Source organism: Lichenostomus cassidix, chromosome Z (genome assembly GCF_008360975.1).
Source record: "Lichenostomus cassidix isolate B80296 chromosome Z, HeHo_3.0, whole genome shotgun sequence".
Lineage (NCBI taxonomy): Eukaryota > Metazoa > Chordata > Aves > Passeriformes > Meliphagidae > Lichenostomus > Lichenostomus cassidix.
In genome coordinates, this window is record NC_139511.1 from 43,792,793 (window position 1) to 43,799,999 (window position 7,207).

The 7,207-nt window shown below is 39.0% G+C and overlaps 2 non-coding genes across 2 annotated transcripts; one reads left to right on the forward strand and one right to left on the reverse strand.

Annotated features, from left to right (window-relative positions):
- The first annotated feature begins 395 nt into the window (after positions 1 to 395).
- Positions 396 to 467, forward strand: TRNAH-GUG (transfer RNA histidin (anticodon GUG)). Its single transcript has one exon. It is a non-coding gene; the product is annotated as a tRNA-His (tRNA).
- Positions 468 to 6,533: 6,066 nt separating this feature from the next.
- Positions 6,534 to 6,605, reverse strand: TRNAH-GUG (transfer RNA histidin (anticodon GUG)). Its single transcript has one exon. It is a non-coding gene; the product is annotated as a tRNA-His (tRNA).
- Between the last annotated feature and the right edge of the window lie 602 nt (positions 6,606 to 7,207).

Consider the following 7,207-nt stretch of genomic DNA (forward strand, 5'->3'; position numbering starts at 1 on the left):
CAACTAATCAAATGTGATTTTCAATTAAATAGATTTTGATCGTTTGCTTAAATCTGTACATACACTGTCAGACTTTTCTGTTGTCATGGCTTTGCCTTCCCCACTACTGATAAAATAGGAAAAAAATCGATCTGAAAAAAATTTTAAGGAGCAAGGGAAGATATAGTGTAACTATCCAGAGACTTTTTTTAGGTAATCCTGATAAGCATGGATGATTAAGAGCAAGAAAAAATAAGTCTGGAAGCAATTTTGAGATGACAGTAATGAATCATAAGAAGTTTAGAGCAAGCTGCTGCTAACACTCAGTGTAAACTGCAGGTGGCACCATTTATACAGCATTTTAAAGAGCACCAGGGAAAAAATTCTCCCTTTAAATTTGAGTTTTTTGATGTCTTGCCGTGATCGTATAGTGGTTAGTACTCTGCGTTGTGGCCGCAGCAACCTCGGTTCAAATCCGAGTCACGGCAAGGGATGATGTATCTTTTGAAGAGATATAATTACAGATTCCATACCAAAAGTAATCTATTTGTGATGTCTAAGACTAAGATGAGAAAGCTATTAGAAGCCCTGTAACTTTTACAAGAATGTTTTTCTAAAAGAATATGTAGCATGGGTATTAATTCAGAAGTCCTGTTGCCAAGAGGGATTTTTTAAATTTAATTTTTTATGGATATTTTGATAAATGTAGTCTCATAGTTACCATGGAATTTCTACTCATTACAGCTACATAATGTCTGGACTGAGCCGTGAAGCCTCTTTGGTTTTGATCTTTCCTGCTTTCTCATGCTAATAAAACAATCAGCCTGAATTGCTTGGAAATATGATAGTGGTATGTGTGGAAATCCTGCTTACCTAGGCCTGAAGTGCTGCTAGCAGAAGGCCTTTGCTGGTGACAAATAAGAGAAACCATCACTTGTCTGTTGATTCTTTTTGTTTTTGTAGTAGGAACAGTGTGTAATTTCACTGTCCTGTTTCACTGAATAGTATGAGCTCAGATTCTCAGCATGTAGACTTCTAAAATTACCATTTCGATTTAGTAAATTGGTTGTGGTAACTAACAGCAGTTTGTGCAATAAACAAACAAACAAAATTACATAACTGGTAATAATCTAATTGATAAAACATCATTATTATGAGTTAATCAGATAATTTGTGTGCTACTATATTGAGTTTCTGGTAGTTGGTCCTTTAATTTGATATGGAGTTGATTCAAGAGCAAGCTCTGCTCTTCTTTGACTGCTGCGTCTGATAGGACATCAGCCCCCTTATAATGGATAACATCTCCAAGAGGCCCAGACAGACTCAAGATTCATGCAACATGCCAGCTGCTTCACCATGTGAATGACAGGTGCCTTTCTCTCTCTCCAGGGAAGCCGGAAAGTTCCTTACCATCCTAGTGAGTGAGGACGTGAAACAAACCTTTCTTAGCACCACTGTCAGGAAAAATCAGAGCCCTGCATGCCTGGAAACCTGGGAGGGCACATCACCTTTGGAGGCTGTGGGCTTAGCCAGTTTTGGTGTAGTTGGCTAGTGATCCCTGGCCTGTTATGACCTTCCTCAGGTTCATGAGACCTCTTTCTGTTGTGTTTTTCAAAATATCTTTGAGTAGTCTTCTGATTGGCCTCAGATTTCATGTCTAAATATAATTCAGCCTTTAGGAGCATGTCAGAGCAATTAGTTTGTGAACTCTTGGTCTAATTGATGAGACAGATGTGGCTGATTTCCCAAAAGAAAGCAATTTAGAAATATGCACTAGCATGAAAGAGACCAGGATGATCTTTCATACTCTATCCCTGCTGTATGCTTTCAGAAATGTCATCTGCTGTCTTAGATTTTATGAAATCCAGAAATACCAATTAACTCATCACAGGTGCACGTAGTCTTTAAAGAATCCTAGTGATTTAAGTCCTAAAAAAGAAATTAAAAAGTTACAACACCAAATATATTGCTCTGCTAATGCATCATCCTGAGGCTGCCAAAGCACTCAAAGTTCACCCCTGCTTGACCTCAACCTCCCTGGAACTGACTTCTCTGTATCCAGTGTTCAACTAAATATTACCTTATTGCTAGTTATATTAATATTGATGATTTTGGAGAATTTCAATAGGACAGTAGACAAATTCCAAGAGCCCTTTTAAAAAAATTTATTCTTATTTTATGATGAATGACTGGAAAGAGTGGTTATTCAGTTTGGCTTTTTGGGCAGGGATACCAATATTTGGTTGCAAGCTCAATGGTCACACTATAAAGTGAGATCAAGAATGGTGTAATCAGATAATCACTTTCTTACCACTTCCCCCTGCAGTTATTTATTCTTCTCACAAGAAAGTAAAAATTAAAAGCCAGCTTCATTTTGGAATATAAACATGCAGGAATATAAAAGTGCAGATTGCTCCCAGTATTCTATTTACTGAGAAAATATTTATCAATTTTTCCTCCCCATTAGAGAGAAAGAAAACAAAAACTTTAGTACAAAAGAGTTTCCAAGGATAACAGCATTGCAGACTAGGAAACATAAAGAGGTAATCCTGGAAATGATTTTGAACCTTGAATTGAACAAAGAATTGCCTGTACATTCCTGAATATGTGTGTCTTCATGTCTAGCAGACACGCCCATGTAACACTATTCCAGCTGGAAACCATGGTCCAATAATAATAATATATGCAAAAAAGAACAGGTTTACATAAATCTATGTCTGAAGTTCCGAATTTTTTTTTTGTCTAAGAACAATCTGGAGGCCAGGGAGAAGTGTTCACTTCAGCAGCCTTCTCTACCTTTATGCAGCAATCTGAAAGCAAGCATGGAAAGAACAGGAGTTTAAAAACAAGGCAGAAGAAAAGAGCACATGCCTTTCTTTGCAGCTCTCCCATGTAATTGTGCCCTCACTATTGTTCTCAAGCATGGCTCATTCTGCATGAAATATAAAATCTGTAGGACATGGAGGTGTCTATCTCCAAAATCCCAGCACAACTAATTTGCTTCTTGGCACTGAAACTAAAAACTAATATGATGTTTCATCAAGTTCTTGGGGAGAGACTTCTTTCTTGTTATTGCATTTTAATAGCTGTTGATTAGGGCTAAAACTGCTAGACTTTTTAAGTTATGGAGAAAGACACCTAGTTTTTAAAAAGGCAACAAGGAACAGAAAGTCTTGAAAAACTTTTGAGACATTAATATAGTCTACTGTAGGTATCTGTTATTCTTCCTTCATTTTTCAGGAGTGCAGCAGAGTTGGTTGTATCCTGTCTGATGTCCATATTGGGTGTTGAGCAGGATAGAAGGCAGTGGCTGTTTTAAATCTGCCGTCATCAAATCAAATTAATTCTGTTTTTTTCATTCTCTTTACAGGAGTGCAGCTCATATTAAAACTTTTATAGGTCCCCTCTGAAATCCTTTCAAAAAGCTGTGGTCAAGTAGACCCTTTGAAAGGAAATATCTGGTAAAAAGAACTTCTGAAAGCTTAAATACCTTGTTGTGCTTTAGCAAAGAATGCCAGGAATTCACTTCACAGGTGGGATGACTTTACCTCTGGAAATTCAGCTCTGAGTTTACAGGCTATTGTTGCAAAATGGGTAGTAATTGGGAAAAATTTGGCAGACAGAGAGATTCCTGAGCCTGATGTGTAAACAGAACTACATAAACAATGTCTGATGTTGCAGTTCTGTTCTCATAATCTGTCTTTGGTGTTTCTTGAAAGAAAGCATGTCCTGGTCTTGAAGTAAGACTGCTTCTTATTCACAATGCACCAGCAGCTGCAGCACTGGAGAGAGCTGCACCAGAACATGTGCAGACTGCTGTTCAATTTTTGTAGCTTTTGACTTGTACCACTTTGAGTTAACCTTTAGCTCAGATTTGAATCCTACAATCTTTTACACTATGATTCAAACTACTGAGTAGGGCCTGGTTTTACTTCTTCATCATATACTCAGCACAAGCCCAAACCCACAGAACGTCTCCAAAACTATCTAACTAATGGTTTATGTTTCACTTTTTTCTGGTATTCATTTCTTCTGTGTTTTCATCTTAAAATTCCAAGTTCTCATTTTATTTTATTCAAAGAACTTTATAGATGTGACCTCTTGATTTAAAATTTCAGAGAAAAAAGATCAGCTCTTTCATTCAGATTCAAATGTATCTGAGAAATATCTCTTTCACAAAGCTTCATGAAATTAATTCTTGTGCTTAATCCTTTACATCTTTTTCCTCCACTCTTTTATACAGAAATGCTGTGTGTGTTTTCTCTGCACCAAATACAACTCAGGAGATGACACTTTGTGCTACTCCTTCCAAAAGAATTCCTTTGCCACAAAAAAGCCTCCATGCAAAGTGATCTCAAAACATAGTGCTTTAAAAAATCTTTAAGAGAGTATAGTTTTGATATTTTATGCTAATTAGCAAAAAATTTCTTTTATAACACAGTCTGCAATGTTAACATAATCAGCATCTCAGTGCTGCTAAACCAGCACCTGTGTGCCTCTTGCACCCATGAGCTGTGCATGGAGCCAACAACACAGCTCCCCCAGTTCTTCTGGTAATTTCTTTCTTGTGGATTCTTGAGTTCCAAGTTTAGATCTCTTACTTCCATGCTCCTCAGATTATGCTCCTCTTTTTTCCTGATGTTGTTCTCTAATATGAGCTGCAAACCTCTGATTCTACTCTCCATAATTGTATCTAAACTCTTTAGAAAAATCTGGCATGCTTATAGTGGGACCTGCACTATTGCTATTATTCACCATGCACCTGAAGGCAAGAAGGTGTACTGACCTTCGTATTGGCACAGAGAAGAAAACTTCTTTATGAGACAGCCATGAAGACATCTATATTAAAACCACATGGGATACATTGGTATTTTACTGTTAGACTTGAGAAAGCAAAGTCTGAATAATTTAGCTAAAACAACAGTAAGAAAATTACATATTATAGAAAAATCTCTTTGGAAACATGTTTTGAAGGCTACGTTGTTGGGGTTTTTTTTTTGCTCAAGAGCTGAGCTTGACTGAAAAATGATTGTGAAAGAACTGTAGAATGCCCAATAGTAGAAATATTAAGTATTCCAGAAAGACAAAAATGTAATTTCTAGAAAGATATTTGTGTTTGATTCACCAGCTTTGCTTCCCCATAAGGTTGTTCTTATTTTTGTTTACTAATATATGGGTTTAATGGAATTAAATATTCCCTGCTGATCTTCACAGTTATGTGAGCTCTGCTTTAAAAGCAATCTCTTTTCACCTTAATAGCTTCAAGATAGTCTTGCTTCCTTATTTAGCCCTGGACAGACACCTGGAGGAAGTTTGCCAAGAGTTGTGAAGCCTGTGCCTGGTTACCTGAATAATGTTTGACCTCAGAAGGACATACACTGTCTTCAGTAATGAAAACTTTTGAGAATCTGGCCTTAACTGTTAGAAACATAAATCCATTTGCCATAAATTAGTATTTGTTGCTTCCTCCTTTTTCAACCTGTTTCTTCCTTTTTCTTGTAGTCAGGTCATGTGCTTCAGTATGAAGAATTCATTTGGTCAAAATGAGTTTTTACTTCAGTCATCAGGATGTGTAACTGCCTAATAATAAGATTATAATTGGTTACATAATCTAAGTTAATTTTTTTAGCATATTCTATTAATAACAAACTAGTAATGTGTTGCCACACAGTTCAGTCAGTATACAAAATGATAACAGTAGGCACTTCAGCGAGTTTCTTCAAAATTTCTTCCCTTGTGCCTTTCATCCAGCTTCCCTACCTCACCATTCCCACCCTGGAAAAGCGTTGGTCCGTAGCACCCCTGCCTTAATAGACAGAAATGCCCACCATGCAGTATAGGCAGGAAGAATCAATGTTTTGTTAAACAGAGAATCTTACGAGACCATTTTCCCCTCTTGTGGCAGAATCCTCTTAGTTGTATCATGCTGTCCCCCCCACAAGACGCCACAGCACTTTCAGCAGTGACTTGCTTCTCTTTTATCAAATTTTAGACCTACACCGGGTGCCTTCCGTTTGCTGCTACTCATTCATCTCATAAATGCATAATTCTTGGAGTAAAGACACTATAAGGCCTCATAGTAAAGAAATTATTCTCATGTAATTAAATGCCTTCTTTGCTGCTCTTTCTGGAAAAATTCTTCAGGAGTTTTCTTTTGTGGTGAGTAATCTCTGGGGACAGATCATAGAAAGAAATCAGTATTTGCTGGGACAGCGCAAGGACATTTGTTAAAAAACTGACTGTGTGAGATCAGAGAAAATGTTGTCTCAGACAACATTAGTACCACAACATCTGTGTGTTCTTGAAATCACACAAAAGGAGACAAAAAACTTACCGTGCAGAGTGCCAACCACCTTATGCGGTAGCAATGGGCTACACGAACCTTTTTATTGTGCATCTACTGCTTTCTCTCGCCTGTTTTTCCTGTGCCTCAGACAATGAGGTCGTTTCTGCAGTTAGTGCAGAGTGAGGGTTGCGCGGGTGTCACCTCCCCGGTGCTGTGTCGCCAGCACCAAGGCCCCAAACACCAGGACAAAACAGCTCCGCTGCCGCCGTGCCGTGACTCGGATTTGAACCGAGGTTGCTGCGGCCACAACGCAGAGTACTAACCACTATACGATCACGGCAGGCTGTCGAGGGCAGGTGCGCTGCGCAGTGTGCTCTGTCCCCGTCGCAGAGCCGCGCGAGCATTGCCACCTAGCGTGGGCTGGCTGTAGCGTGGCACCGGCGGCCACCCTCCCGGCGGGCACTGCCACCGCGGGAGCGCCGCGCGTCCCTGCGCCCAGAGCCGCGCTGCCGGCAGAATGCGTGCCAAACACACGTACGAGCGCTATGGTGGCACAAAAATAATACTGCTCCTTTTGGCAGCTGCAGTCTGTTGATGAAACCTTCCGCTGCCTTCTGTTTGGCCAATATCTATCTTCAAACGTGCAGTAATTTTGGTCTGTGAATTTTCTTTCTGTTTTTGGAAGCAATGGGGAAAAAAACCTGGTGAAAGGACATTCAAAGTTACATAATTATTTTAAAAGCTGTTGAAAAGGAAGCATGAAAACACATGTTCCCCTCCTGCAGGAAGCCAGATTTGAACCAAAGTTGCCATAGCCATAGCACATAGTACCAGCCACTGGACTGTCACAGCAAACTGGCACATTGTGACAGATTTTGAGCAGACATGGCAGAAAAATATCAAATCTAGTAAAATAACAAATGTTGATGACAGTGAGTCATT